Genomic DNA, 15,967 nt, shown 5'->3' on the forward strand with positions numbered 1-15,967 from the left:
TTCTAAAACACCTAAGAAAGATGTGAATGAGGACCTTGATACTGGTGGTACAGCTCTGGGCCATTCAGAACAATCCTTTCCAGACCCATGCGTGACAAAGGATTATTACAAGCTTTGGGGAAGGAAATGTTATTCAAATGGAAAGGCAAATTTACCTTTACTGTCTAAGTTTTAGCCATTAATTTGAATGTCCCATTTCTGAAGTACTATAGGACTTAATAAAGTTCATACTGACCTCATCTTAATCATTTAACAGTGATGGGAAATTTGCAGTATTCTAGGATTTAGAGAGGAATACAGAACGAAAGGTTTGGAGCCTAGCATTGTGATATTAAAATTTAAAGGGGAAGTCTAGGGACCATTATTTCTCTTTATCTTCCTTGCCTGTTTTTTGTTACTTGTAATGGGAAGAAAGGTTTTTAATCTCTTTAGGAAAAAGGACACAGTAAGAATATATCAAAATGTAATCCTGGACATGAACAATAAAACAACACAAAACAAAACAAAACAAAATAAAACAAAACAAAACAAAAAAAGGCTGAAGCCCCCAAACACCAAAATGCATGTGTTAATATTTTATGCTATGTATTGAGCTGCTTTTACAATGAGAAAACTATTAGACTATTATTAAAAAAAAATTTTTAATGTTTATTTATTATTGAGAGACAGACACAGAGTGTGAGCAGGGGAGAGGTGGAGAGAGGGGGAGACACAGAACCCAAAGCAGTCTCCAGACTCTGAGCTGTCAGCACAGAGCCCAATGCGGGGCTCGAACTCACGAACTGTGAAATCATGACCTGAGCTGAAGTTGGTCGCCTAACCAACTGAGCCACCCAGGCACCCCAACTAGACTATTATTTTTACTAACAATATTAACAGCCAACATTTACTGGACATTTTCTTTGTCCCAGGCACTGGCAAGAGTTTTAATCTCATGGAATCCTCACAAGCACCATAACAGGAAGGTATTAATATATATTTTTTCATTATAAAGATAAGTAAACTGAGTTTTAGAGAGATTAATTAGCAAAGACTAAATATTTGTCAAATCATCAGAACCAGGCAGTGACAATCTCAAAATGTCAATGTAGACGTTCTTAAAAGTAACAACTTTGTTGCAAAGAACACTGAAACTAATGTTTGCAGAAAGGAACACAAATTTGAGAATATATTAATTTCCGATGTCATAAGTTGGGAGAGGAAGTACTGAGTTGCTTCTTAAAGTTGTCTGCAGACAGGGTTATTACATTAAGAATAAAATGTTTTAGCAACCCATAGATTGACAGCCCCATGCAAAAGAGTGGAAAAAAAGATCTTCATGCCTAAATCTCCTCCAAAAACACGTGCATTCCATATGGGGCTGGGTGATCCAGAGCAGGGGTTCAGCACTTTTTCTTTAAGATTGGGTTTCATTCTGCTAACAGCATGTTGGCTGAGTGCCCACTAGCAAGCAATTAAGACTTTGTGCTTGCCTGCATTTTAGTAGCTCTCCTCATGAAACATGCAGCCACATGGGAGCAGAAGCTTTGCCAGCATGGGTCACGGTCTGGGAGCAGCATCAGGGAGCTCCTATACTCTAAGGACTCATAGTCTTCTGGGAAGTTGAGGACAGGATGAAGGATCGATTGGCTGTGCCTGTGAGAGAAGATCAAGAAGGGAATCATTAAGAAATGGGGGCTATGGAGAGATACCAGAAGTGGAGTTGGGAGAAGAAAGCAAAATGTTACCGAGGAACCTAAAGAGAAACAAGATAAATTTATCTTTAAAAATTAAGAAGCAACTGGGTTAAAGGAAAAGAAGAAAAAACTGGATGGCCGGTGAGAGTTTCTTACCACTGAACTTGGATCATGCCCTCATTAATTATTTTTTTGTAGCAACACAAATGCTGAGCACCTAAGGTGTGCCAGGTAAAGGGCTGGGGACATTAAGGTGAACGAGACATTTTAATGCAGCGATGAGCGAGGAAAGAGTCAATGGCTGACATAACATTAATATAGAAGGTTATGGAAATGGCAACAGTGTGGCCATTCTGCTTTCCTCTTCACAGTCTCCCTTTTCTTGTGCCTGCAAAGAAAGCATTTGACTCAGGTTGGCGTAAGGGGTGCGTAGGAGAATTAGAAAACTCTTTACAAAGATGAAATAGACTCCTTGGGAGGGGGCCAGCTTTTCAAGTCTGAAAATATAATAGGCCAAAACAGTGATTTCAAATCTGATTGATTACTCAAGACCTCCTGGGCATGATTTTACAGTACAGATGTCTGCTCCCCGCTCCTGGAAGTTCTGGTTCAATAGGTCTAACCAGATATAGCCTCATGATGTAAACATTGCCCTGAACAATTCTGAAAAGAACTCATATCACAAAAACAGTATTTCCCTCTTCACAATAGACTTTGTTAGGTTAAAGTCAAAGGCAGAACTGCTGTCTTGCTGGCTACATCTGCATATAATCTGTACAAATCCAAATGTATAGAAAACTATCCTTCCAGTTATTAATAGGGTCCTTTAGACAGGTAATCTCACTGGTGTAGATGAAAGCAAATTTATACAAATTATTTTCAGGATACATCTATTTTGCTAACTGGAGCATAAATATATATATTTGCTAAGTCATACTCCCTTACAATTTGGAAAGTTGAACATAAACCAGGTTTACATGGAGCACTAGTCTTACTGCTAACTAGGCTGTATGAGTCTTTAGATGACAATGCAAAAATTACAGCTTTCTGAAAGTCATGGTCTACATCAGAAAGAATTACATGCCCAAAGATCTGAGTCATAAGAATTCTCGGGTTTAAAATATTATTTTTTGGTAGTATAAACCTTTACTTAAACAAAACCATAGGCAAATGCCTAATATATCAAAAAAGATCAGATCAATTTAGGGGAGGGCCTGTGTCAGGGGTCCAGAATCACCTCTTCAGCCATCGTATTATCTGTAACAGGAGCTTCTGACATAGCTCTCTTCAGAATTCTGGAGTTGCAGAGAGCACAGACATAAAGCAAAACGTTCCCCATTTTGAAATTTATTTCCAAGTAAATCCTCACAAATTGAGCATCATAATGGATTCCAATAGATATGTGAGGCTTATCCCTAACTGGGGTTATGGGTTTGAGTTAAACCTCCCCAGTGGCTTTGGCCAGTCACAGAACTGTGCACACGGGGCTGCATGCCCTCTGGGTCGATGTGGTGGGGCACACAAACTGACATAAACAAATAATAGGGCCCCTTTGTCAAATGCAACTAGGTTTGAATCTCATCTGCATTTGCTAGTTAAATTACCTTGAGCAAGTTAGTGGAACTTCCTGAATCTTCTGACCTTTGCCTGTAGAGTGGGGATAATTTCTACCTTTCACTCTGATAGAAATTAGTCTTTAACAAAGGGACTGGCACATGCTGTTTCCTTTCCTGTATTTTTGTGAACAGGTCAGGTTAGGAATTTGGGAAATTGCTCTAACTCCTTCGGGCCTATACAGAGCTTTTTCTTTTCATTTTCTCTACACAGAATGGACTCCTTGTGGTACAAAAGAATTAATAATGGGCTTCCATGAGCAAGAAATTGCTACTACTTTTACTAAAGAACTGAGGAGAATATCTTATTAAATTCCAAGTTCTCAAATATGTGGGTCACACCTTAGCGTATAATAATTATTTACCATGGTCTTGAAATATGTTTATGTATTAATGATCACAGTAGGTAGATTTTTGTTACAAATCACTGCATTTTCAATATGTTCAAGCAAATACACATCTCCAGCTGGTCAGATAAATCTGAAGGCTGGCAAATGGCAAGGGTAAAACTCGCTAGGTAAAGTATAGATTATCGTGTGTATAAGTGAATGTGCATGTGTTGTGTGCGTGCACGCATATCCCCTGAGGTGTGCAAGAAAAACAACAATAACAGAAATAATGACTCTGAATGCCCCAGAGGTGGGACTTCCATCTCATTTTTGAGATTTCTTTTTTTTAAACTGGTCCAGGCAGAAGAAAGGAGTGCTTGCTTGCACAGCTGACTTCATGTTATTTCCAAAGAAGGTAGTGTGGTGACGCCTGGTGCATATAAAGTTTTTGTATAATGACCAGATTTTTCTGAAACATATATGCAAGGTAAGTGTAAACTGATGAAATTAAAGTAATTATTTACGTGTCTTCCAGGTAACAGCATCACCTGTTTTGAGAAAAAGTGCCCCTGAATTCTGCCCTGTTAATGCACTCTGTGAGGATTTTGCAAGCATTCAGCGCAGAGAACCCAAACATTTTATTTTGGCAAGGGAAGCTTTATAGAAATATTTGCAATATTTTGTGCTAATCCCTCCACAAGTCACTTTGGTGTGGCAAATATTTGTTCAAGCCGACTTTACTACGGTTACAGAGTACATCAATCTGTTGTTTTAACCTTTAGAAAATAACCCTGTGTCTTCTTGAAGGAAATAAAGAGTCATTGATGAAACCTTTTAGGTTTTCAACTTCTTTGCAATAAGGTGCCTGGAAGAGCCATCAGCACGTTGTCTCCAGGGAATGGATTAGAGGGAATGAAGTGCATCTCTGCTTACTTTCTTGGCGCATCTGTGCATGGATGTGAGGGACCCAAAAAGTAAATGGCGGTCAAAAGAACAAACATATTTATTAGAGCCGTTAGAAAAGGCTGTTTTGATATTTGCCAAGTTCCTTCTCAATAACATGTTTGGCAGCTACCAAATGACATGGCCTGCCCAGAGTTGATTTTGATGAAGCCTCTGGGATGTGTTAAAAAGTAAACCAGAGCAAATCACGTACTGGAAAGCATAACTCAATCAAGGAAAAATGTATGATTAAGGGTGACATGGGCAAGGAAAGCTTTGCCAGAGCTCAGGGTAAATATTTGTATCAGTGTGAAGAGAAAGCTTCGTGACGCTGATGTCAACCAGCTGGAATTTTCATTGTTTATAAACTTTTGTTGTTAGAGTTGAATTCTGGCAGAAAAGGTACCAAAGAAAGAACAGTTTCCCAGCATGAAAGTTTGAATTGTGATAAGGCAGCTTGACCAGATATGAATGCAACGATGCTAAGTTTCAGCCTCGTTTTCCTTCCAGGATTCTCGTGCCAAGAAACAACCTTCTTGCCTTAATCCCACTTTGGCAAAATTCATCAGGATTACCAAAAAGATGAGATTTTGCTCTGTTTTGTTGTAAGGATAAATGGCTTCTTCTTCCTTACCTTAGTAGGATGATCAGAAAATGGGTAAGAATCTGAATGGGTTTTTTTTTCTTTTCTTTTTTTTTTTTTTTTTTTACAGAAGAATATTGCCACATGAGTTAGATATTTTAGTGATTGGAAATAAATGGCTTGGGATTGGAATGAAGTTTTTGAATAGTGTTCATCGACTTCATGAAGCTAAGCTGTTTATTTTTGCCTCATTGTAGGTCATTTCAGTACTTTTAAACTGAATATGTTTTAAGTGTTTATGTTTGAGAGAGACAGAAAGAGAAAGCCAGCAGGGGAGGGACAGAGAGAGAGAAGGGGACAGAGATCCAAAGAGGGCTCTATGCTGACAGCACAGAACCCCGATGTGGGGTTTGAACTCATGAACCGTGAGATCATGACCTGAGTCAAAGTCGGACGCTTAACCAGCTGAGCTACCCAGGCACCCTAGACTGAATAATTTAACAAGTTAAAAGATTTGGGCACTTTTATTTTTAAAATTCACCAACTATTTCTATTCGAAGGAAATATGTATTTTCTCACTAAACTATGCTTTGTTGTGCTTTTTAGAACCTTAGAGGTAGCCAAAAGTTATAAATCAAACAATATCACAAGGACATGGGCTCATACAAGGATTCACAGTAGTTCAGAACAAATAACTCAACTTTTAGGCACAGAAAGAGAGATTGGTAGAAACTGCCTCTTAACATAGCCCTTCCTTTCTGAAAAATAATCACATAGTTGGTGCTCATGTTGGCAAAGGAGGACACACTGAGATTTCCCATTTTCAGAGATGGACTTCTGCCAGAAACTTTCTGTGGTATGGATATTCTACAAGTGACTCTTGCTTCTCCCTCCAGGTAGTCTGAAAGCTCCAACCTGAATTACTTTCAATGAGGGATGTGTAGTGAGATTCAATGTATAGGAAATAAAGAGATTTTCAAATTCCTATTAAGGTACCCTTTCTTTTAATAACTGCACGTTATTAGTATATTTCAATCTGATTGGCCTATGACATAGCACAGTTAAGACTTACATGGGTATGTTGTTTATGAAAAGGCTGCATTAATTCATTTAGGGAAAAGACCAAACTTGAGAGACCCTCCACTTACTCCCTCTATCTCACAGTAAATTGAAGCCTGGCCCTGCTGATGCAGAAACAGGACACATCACAAACATAAGCACATTACCCATCTGCACTAAGAATAGAAACCAAGGCCCTGCTGGTGTAATTAAGAAATCTTCTCTTCCAGTCCCTGGGCTTTAGAGACCTGCATCACTCACTCACTAATTCCAATTTAGTATGCTTTTCTGATAAGGGTCTTTGTAAAGTAAGGAGGGAGCTGAACATGAAAACTTTTCATTTTAAGTTTCTGAGCTAGCATGTCCCTCTTGTGAGGTACGCTCTCTGGGTTTCACTGGCCTAGACATCAGCCTTCAGAGGGCAGGTCTGTCTGGGGCATTGAGATGATGGCCTCTTTTCAGAAGGTGAAGACGTGCCAATTACTTCCACCTGAAGTTTGTGTATTTCCATCCCATTGCCGCACACTCACCGCCCATGGATCCCAAAGGAACACATAAAAAATAAACAGCATATGCAAAGCTAAAAATCCTACCAGGTGGGAGCCCTGGGTTCGGATACACTTAGATTTTAGTTATATTAAGTCACACACAGACATAAAAGTAGCCAACCTGTCCCTGAGCTGTTTCTTCCTATTCTCTCTCTACCTCTCAATGACAGGACATTCTCTAGGTCATTCTGCGTTGTGGATTGGGACCCTCTGGCATTATATTTTAATTAAATGGTCAGATTATTAATGCGTAAAAATCAGACACTGCAAATGTTGAGCTAACCATTTTTCATACATAATGTGTCCATATCAACATTATAACAGCCATATACCAAAGATTGACATGGTCACTTTTAAAGAAGGAGCCTTGATAAATATTTGAGTTAAAGATTCTTGGGATCAGGTTAAGGAACTAAGAGGTCAGGTCTCATGGTTGATTGTTTTCCTCTGCTATGTAATAATAGAAAACCACTCAGACCCTCTGTTTGTAGTTCTATTCTAGAGGTACATGGAGGAAATAATTAGTCAGACATTTATGGAAGGTATGCTAACATGCATTCAACATTTTGTTCACATGGAGAGAATTCAGAATAATTTTGACAAAACTATCCCTGGAGCTCAATGTCAATTGCTTTGCTATCTCTTATTCAATGGAATCCTCTCCCCTTATCTTTTTGAGAGTTTTTCCTCCCTTCATTTCAACCTTACATTACTGTACAAGGTGCCAGGTTAATATAATTTTTTACCTTGCCACATTTGATTGGTCCAAGTTCAGGAAATCAGAATCTCTCCTAGGAATTTGAGACAAGAATAAGAAATCCCAGCTCAGTTTGGATGCTCTCTTGAAAGGAAGACATGCAAACAATGGGCCTGTTAACGGCATTGTACCTCACTATAGACTTGAGAACGAGAAGAAGCCTGGGATCCCTGGCTGGCTCAGTTGGAAGAGCATCTGATCCTTGACTTTTGATCTCAGAGCCATGAGTTTGAGCTCCACGTTGGGTATAGAGATTACTAAAAAATGAGTCAACTTAAAAAAAAATTAATAAGTAAAAAGTAAAAGCCAGGCTGCCCCAAAATGAGTGGCATAAGGAGTGGAGATCAGCAAAGTATAAAGAGGTGGTTTGTGAGTCCCTGCTACCAGCTTACCCACGCCTAGCTGTATCCCTCTCCATGAGATACTGCAATGCAACTAAAATTATGGAGAGACTTGTACTGTTTAAGTTAGCTCAGTTGGGTTTCTGCTAGTTGTAGCAGTGGTTGGGGTTTAATTCCTACACCAACTACCCTCAAACAAATGATAAAGGAATTTATTGACTGCCTAGTGTGCACTAGGCTGTTTACAATCATTATCTCATGTAATCCCTTTAGCAATCCTAAAACTTTAAATAGCCTTATTTCTTTTTCATAGCTGAAGAGACAAATCAGAGAGGTTAACTGTCTTATCCATGGTCACGCAGTTGGCAACCTCAAAGTGAACTCAAATCCATCCTTTTTCATAGTTTGCAAATGTTCTTAGAAATTTAGGTGAGAAAGAAAAGCTCTCCTACCTTCAATAATTCAATAATAAAGAATATAATAAATTTCTGAATATCATAAGTGATACATGGTTACAGATAAGGGAATGTCAATTCAGGATGGAGTAGCAAGGAAAAGTGTCTCAAGATAGAACTCTCTAAGTTACAGAAAACTCAGCCAAACTCACCTATTGATTCAGAAACTTAATAGCTCAATGGTCAGTCTTGTTTCACACACAACTGGATCTAGGACCAAAAGGAGCTCATCAGAACTCTTTGTTCTTTGACTCTACTTTTCTCTTTGTTCACCTCACCGTCAAGGACACCTTCATCAAGTAGTGTCCCTAAGCACGTTCCAAACACTTGCAAGGGCTACATATGCACTACCAGCTTGTGTAAAATGGGGGCCCCTGACCTGAAGTCCCTTCCCCTTTCCACAAAGATGGAGCCTAGGATAGAGGCTGCTACAGGCCCTGGAAATTGACAGAAGGCTGCTTGGCAGAAAATTCCAGGGTTTTGGTACCAAGAGCATGGTATAGAAGGTAAGAGGTGGGCTTCAAGAGGCACATCTCCTTGGCTTCTCCAAGAAGGGCCCAGAAGGAGAGAAGAACAGCTTCTGCATAGGAGCCCCAGGTCCCCACCTCTACGAATGATACCTGGTGGCACACAGTAACCTCAGACTTACAACTACTTTATATAAAGTCCAGACAAGAGATAATGAAAACAAACAAACAAACAAACACAAAGTCTTAAAACACCCCAGAATTGAATCCTATTGGTGATACTTGGGTCTCATGTTCATACTTGACACAATAATTATTGCCAAAAAATTGGACTATGCAGATTAGCCAGTGGTGGTTCTGAGAGCACATCTGGAGTCAGTACTCCAGAACTGTGGGGTCAGTACCACAGAAACATACAGCATGGTTATGCTACTATGTAAAGACAAGGGATGGGTGTGGGGCAAGCAACAGAACACAGCCTGACTATGTAAAGCTTCACAGGAGAATTATAACTTGAGATGGTAAAAAACTATTATAGTAATATATGATAATATAATAATAATAATTATTATTATTAGGATTATAATTTTGAGCAGTAACATAAAAATAATAGCTAGCATTTTTTGAGCAATTAGCATGTGACATCCATTTTGTCAAAGGCCTAAAATGTATCATTTCATTTACCTAACAACTCTGATGTGTAGATACTGTCATCAACTTCATATTATAAATGAATAAAGTAAGGCTTAAAGAATTTAAGCGTCAAAGCAGGAGTAGAACTCAGGGCAGTGTGAACCCAGTGTCACGTTACTAGCCCCTACAATACACATGGGAAGTTTCATTTCTCACACATTTAGCCCTAAACATTGACATTATGAATAAAACATCTCACAAAAGTCTTGCAGAATTATGCTTCTCTATCCGGAATCCCATAGCAAGTCAAAAGAGAACATGAGTGGGAAGATGTGTACAAGGACCTTTTCCTCCTTGGATCTGTCCTTCCGGGAGGTGTACATCTTAAATCCAAAAAAGTCGGTCTGAGTATGTAGAAGCTTGGAATCCTACCTTGCAGATCAGAAGTTGGTTTTCTGTCTTTTCATTATGATTTCTTTTCTTCATGGTTTTGAGTTAAAACTATATAATAAATTGTATAATTAATTTTATTTGCCCAGAGAGCAGTTTGGGTTAGATGTTGGTTGAATAAGCAAGGTTTAAAAGTTCTGCTAACCTCTTAAGAAGATATCATTATACCCTTTTGAAATTCAAAGCTGTGGGGGAAAAAATCTCTTTATTTTGTTATTATTATTTTTAGTTTTTATCATTAATGAAATACTGACAATATTTTAAAATCAATTTTAAAGCTTATGCCAGTTCTTTTTTTTAAACATTAATTTTTTTTAAATTTTTATTTTGCGAGAAAGGGGAGAGAGCACGAGCAAGGGAGGGGACAGAGAGAGAGGGAGAGAGTGAGAGAATCCCAAGAAGGTTCCATGTTCAGCATGGAGCCTGATGTGAGACTCAGCTCAGTCTCACGACTGCAAGATCATGACCTGAGCCAAAATCAAGAGGCAGACACTTAACCGACTGAGCTACCCAGGCACCCCAAGGTTATGTCATTTCTAAGTAGTTAATACATTCAGTGTCTTAGGATCAAATGATTATAAATGTACACATTGAAAAGTTCTTTTTTCCTCCCAAGGTCCCTCTATCCCCTACAGATCATCACTCAGTCACTTTTATGGGGTTATTGTACCTTTCCAATATTACTAAAATTATATGTAAAACTAATCACTACAGCCATTACAACTTTTTAAATTCTCCAGTTCCTTACCAGATTTTTCCATAAGGAACATTGCAAAATCAGGGATTTCACACCATTTTAAACAAGCAAAGGTAAAAGAAAAGAAAAGAAAAGAAAAGAAACATGGGTGGAGGAAATCCAAGCCATAGCTACAGGTATCCCATACCATTTTCTCTTCCTTGAAATCTTGCAAAGTTGAACTCACTTATTTTTCCAAATATGGGAGTGATAGTTTGGGTGCCAATACTCACTGCAACTTCAGACACAAAAACGTCTTCTTCTACGTCCAATGTCATGCCACCATGAACAAAACTGACATTTCTGATGGATCCAGGCATTCGTGGAGCAGCCAACTCCTATCAAAGTCTTAGGACAGTAAAGGTTAATGAAATAGAATCCCTAAAATGTGCAGTAAGGGGTCTCAAGAGCCATCATATCAACAAAGAACAGTATGTGAAATTTCAGCAGACAGGTAAAGAAATGAGTTGGTGTTAACAACATGTAAATTTTGGTTCAATCTAGGAAAGATGTTAGTGGTCAAGGCTGATCAACACTGAGCACCTTTGCAGTTATTTGTTGACTCTTCTTCTACTGTTGTGTTGGTGAGGAAAGATAACTTTCTATCCACCCTTCTCAGTTCTCAGCTGAGATCCGTGCAACAAGAGACAGTTTGACAAGAGAAAAACATACCAGTGTATTAATGTATACCTCAGGTATGCATGGGAGACTCCAGGGGAAAAGTAACTTTCTGAAGTGGCTTAGAATTCAGGCTTTAATCACATCTTCATAGGGAAAAGTAAGAGGGGATGTAGGCCTCTTAGGGGAAAGCAAATGATTTTTAGGAAAAATGAATGGGACCTAGAAGAACAGATGAAAAGAGATGATGGTTTGTGATAGAGTTCATGGGTGTTGTGTTGACTTCTAGTCTCCTCTCCTGTGACAAATGTCAATCTTCCCTGGTTGAGGACGTTCCTGGGGAGGGATTTATGACCATTGAGTTCTTTCTGGAGGAGCTGTCTTTAAGCAGATAGGGGAGTTCAGGGACAGTATCTTTCTGATTTACTTTTTCAAGTGCCTATGGCTCAAAATCTTCAACATGCCAGAGTGCATACTTTGGGGTTGCATATTCCGCCACCCTTCACTTGATTCCAAAGTTCATAAAGGTGATTTTTTTTTTCACTGATGTAGCCCCATTTCCTGACTGGCATGCGATGTTAAATAAATAAGGAATAGGCTGCCTGGAATAGGTGGGCCTCCATTTCAAGGGGGGTATTCAAGCAGAACTCATACCTCCAGCCTGAGGGAAATTGGTGAAGATGCTGACCTTTATGGTTCCATCCAACCCCACGATTCCATGATTCTCAGGATAAGAGAATCAGTTACTGCTTGGAGTCCTCAAAGAAAAGGCAGAAAGTAGGTGGCCCAAAAAGAACCACTGGCTCAGGTCCTGCAGGTGGTGTGGGTGGTGAGGACTGTGGCAAGGATTGGGACCCTCTGGGAAATCACTGTTACTGCCATACTGCCCCAAAGTCAGGAGTGGAGCTTGGTGGCCTGATGGGAGTGGAGAAATGCATAAATAACATAAAGGTCCTTATATTGGCCACAGTGTTTTTGCGTTTTCCCAGCAAAAATGTAGAAGACCATGTTTCCTGAAGAAAACAAAAATGAACGAGTAAAAACAGGCAAATAGTCTTGGAAGCAAAACACAAAACAAATAACATAAAAATGAAAAGCAAGCGAAGAGAAAACAGTGCTATCCAGGAGGAATAAAAATAGAGAGGGAAGTTGTAAACCAGCAAGTAGGAGCAGCCTGCTGTGTTTTCTGAACTCTTGAGTTAAAATGTCTCATCTGGTATCTTTGCAATGTGGCAAGCACCTGTAATTGGTTTATCACTAAAAATCAATGCTGTTAAAACCCACTTGTCTGAGAAGGAAATCGAAATATAAGCTTGATATAAATGGGTCTTTATGCGATGGGAATTTCTTCATTGGTTATATGCGATTGGTTCTTGGGGATGGGCCTCACCTCCACGTAGGGCAGGGAAACTGAGGGACGCGGGGAGCCAGGCCCCCGTGGGCTGTGCCCTGGGCCCTGGGTGGGCACAGGCTGGGAGAGGTGCTGCCACTCTCCGCATAGCAGCCCTGTCCCCACAGGGAGGCCGGGTCCTCCCCTCTCTTCAAGCACAGTGAGCTGCCCTGGCAGGTCAGTCTGAACCTGGAGAGGGGCTCTGCTGAACCTGCCGGACTGCAAACCAGCATATCGTGCTTGAATTTTTAGTCTCCACTCCTGTCTTGATTCTCTTGCAGCAAGCATTTCTCCTCTTATAAAACAGAAAAGAAATAAAGCTGCAATTACTTTTTCACACCCTCTACTAATATGAGCCTAGCAAACACTCCCCTTTCCCCTAGACTTCAGTAAGCACAAATTTGGGGTTCCAGCAAACATTATTTTAAAAGGGCCATCATTATGTGGTGCTAGAAATTGAAGAAAGAAGACAAAAAAAAAAAAAAGTAGCTCCCAATTCAGGTTTTTGAAAACAGTCTTCTCAGAACACACACATTCGGAGTATTTAACGACTTGGCCCTCTGTGGCCTGTCAGTCCTGCTCTGTGGACTTGACCTTTGAGTGGCTAAGGATACAATGCCTAGGAGATTTAGGGTGCATGCGGAGAGAGGAACCAGATCCCCGAATCACAGAAAAGCAAGACAGCTTTATAACTCCCTCTGTCTCTCTGTCTCTGTCTCTGTCTCTGTCTCTCTCTCTCTGTATTACCCCTGAAGAGGCAGCCCAGACAGAGCGCGGACACTGTTTCTGCACATGGCAGAGGTGGTCTGCCTCACATTTAGGCCTAAGTTCTAACAGCCAACTTGTCAATGAATGCCATTAGCACAGATGTGCCACAGGCACTCAGGGACAGAGCGGCGGGCAACCTCAGATCAGTGCGGGAAGAGCAGGCATCGGGTGGTAACAACTTTCAGTCATTACTGACCTGGGCTCTATTCAAACCAGTGACCTAGAAATGAAGGGCTCCAAATCCCATTACTAATTCCCCGAGCCATCAAGTCTCCCCTATGGCCTGGATCTTGTCCTGAAACCCAGGTCTCCTGTTGAAATAGCATTAGACAGCAGCCGCTGCGTTGGCAGGCAAGGTTTTTAAATAGAGGGGGGACAAAAAGAGGAAAATGTGCACATACAGAGTTGGCTTTAATTATTACTTTAAAGTTGTTCAGCTCCTTTAAACCTAAAAAACCTGAACCTTCTTTAAAGGGGAGAGCTTGCCAGGAAGTACAAGAATGGTGTTCAAACAAACACAGCCTTCTATTTCGTCTGAATGGGGAAAACACACATGCCCCCTCCCCAGCCGAGGAATAATGAGAGGAAACCAAATGAGAGGAAGTTGTTGAAAAGGAGAGAAAGAGATTAAATGAGTGTTGCGGGGATGAGAAGAATATTTACTGCCAAAGTAAGAGAAAGCTAAGTGAAAGCGCCCTTGAACAGCTCCCCCTCTTACTTATTATCTCTGTGTCGCTCTCTCGCAATCCCTCTCGTCAAAGAGGGACAATTAGTTTTCAATCAAAAGTGGGATTTTTGTGAGTTGGGTGAAGCCCGCCGTGCAGAGCGAGCCGGCTCTAAATGGCATGTAAAGTTTCGTCTTTTAAGCCCCAAGCGCCAGCTTTACAAATCGTCCTGTAGATGGAGCCGCACTCTGCACTTCTAAGATCGGGGCCTCCACAATGAAGCAATTGTTTCCTGTCTCCGCTTAGCAATTCCTCCCTCTCTTTCGGTTCTTTCTGGTTGCATGTTCTATTTATTTTAATGTATACCTTTGTGTAAAGCCTGTCTCTGAGTGGTTAGATACCCTGTTGATATGTGGCCTTCAAGGGGGAAAAGGGAGTGCAGTCTATTCCCATGACATCCTAGGGCTTTGTAGAGCCAAAAAAACCTTCTCAGGAACACCTAATCCTTGGGCTCGGGCCAAGTACCACAATCCTTCTGTACAACTGACACGGGCCACTTGGGACACTTGAGAGCTTTAGGTGTGTCTGTCTGAAGTCAGCCCCGGCCAAGCATGAGGCAAATGTGCCCGACCAAAGAAAATAAATTATGTGGACTCCAATTTTCAGCAGTTATGAAGTATTAAATTACACATGCAAAGAATTCACTTTGGGATTAACCCTTTGGAACCGACACACAATCTTGTCACAGTGCTTGTGAAAGGAGCGTGCTCTGGGGAAGGCCTGCCTTCCCAGAGACACAGAGGTGGCTCCCCGGGAGGCAAGGACGCTCAAAGAACAGAGATTGTAATTGAACACAAATATGTTCCACTGCTACCTGGGCAGGGGGAGGGTGCGTGTTTGGGGGGGTTCGGTCCTGTCTCTTAGGATACACTGCTCCCTGGAGACTGCAAGTTTGAGGGACACCGTAAAGTTTTTTCAGCTCACCGTGAATGCCACTTTCAGCACTTCATCAGAAGGCATTTTTATCATAATTCACACAGCCCCCGTAGCTGCTTCTTCATTCAGATTTGCAGAAGTGGTCGAGAGCCACTGGAACTTGACTGAAATCACAACTCCTGAACTCTTGAAAAGGCGTTTGCGCTCTGTGACTCAGTGAGCGATAGCAAAGGACATCCTGCCAGGCCCCTTCAAAGAATTCTGGGTTCCCCAGAACTATGTGAAGCACTAAGCTATTCGTACATGATGTGGCTGAAACTGAACATGTAAACTCTGCAGTGGAAAAACAAAACACTGCTGTTTGTTTCCCTTTTAAAGCTATTTATTTACCAAATGACCACAGAAAGCAGATCTTCAACAATAACAGGAAGCAATCAATCTTGAAGAACTCAAAAAAAAAATTTTTTTTTAGCAAAGTTAACTTTTCAGTAAAGTGTGTGTCTCAAGTGCGCAAAGCAGGTTTGGGGGAAACATCCAGATCTTTCCCTCTTCTCTTCCTCTTTGTTATCAGAGAGCGTGTGATTTGCAGGAAGAACACTGTGTCTGGAGGCTGGCAAATTGAGTCTCCAAACAAATCCCCCACTTACTTCACATGTGCCTCTTGAAAACCTAACTACACAAGCATATGCTTGGGAACCACTGTGGAATTCATCCACTTGCCTCATTTTCAGCAAGAGGAAACTGAGGCTGGCAGAGAACACACAGGGGTTGCTCAAAGTCGCACAGCTAGGACTGGAAGCATCTTGACTTTTGGTGTAAGTTGTTTGCTTAAACAACAAATCTCTAATTGGGGAAATCGTTTTATTTCTCTGTTCCTCAGCTGCTCCCATTGACACAGAAAATAACTCTTTTTCAAATACCTGCTATTTTGAGTTATTTGGACTATTTGGGGACACATGTAGAGACTCACTAAATGAATTCAAGTGATAACGAATGAGCAC

General features: G+C 40.7%; 1 pseudogene; it reads right to left on the reverse strand.

Annotated features, from left to right (window-relative positions):
- LOC145715641 (ganglioside-induced differentiation-associated protein 2 pseudogene) overlaps positions 1-12,885 on the reverse strand; it is a 147,660-nt pseudogene extending 134,775 nt beyond the window's left edge.
- Positions 12,886-15,967: the final 3,082 nt, after the last annotated feature.

Source organism: Panthera onca, chromosome C1, assembly GCF_046562875.1.
Source record: "Panthera onca isolate mPanOnc1 chromosome C1, mPanOnc1 haplotype 2, whole genome shotgun sequence".
Taxonomy (NCBI): Eukaryota; Metazoa; Chordata; class Mammalia; order Carnivora; family Felidae; genus Panthera; species Panthera onca.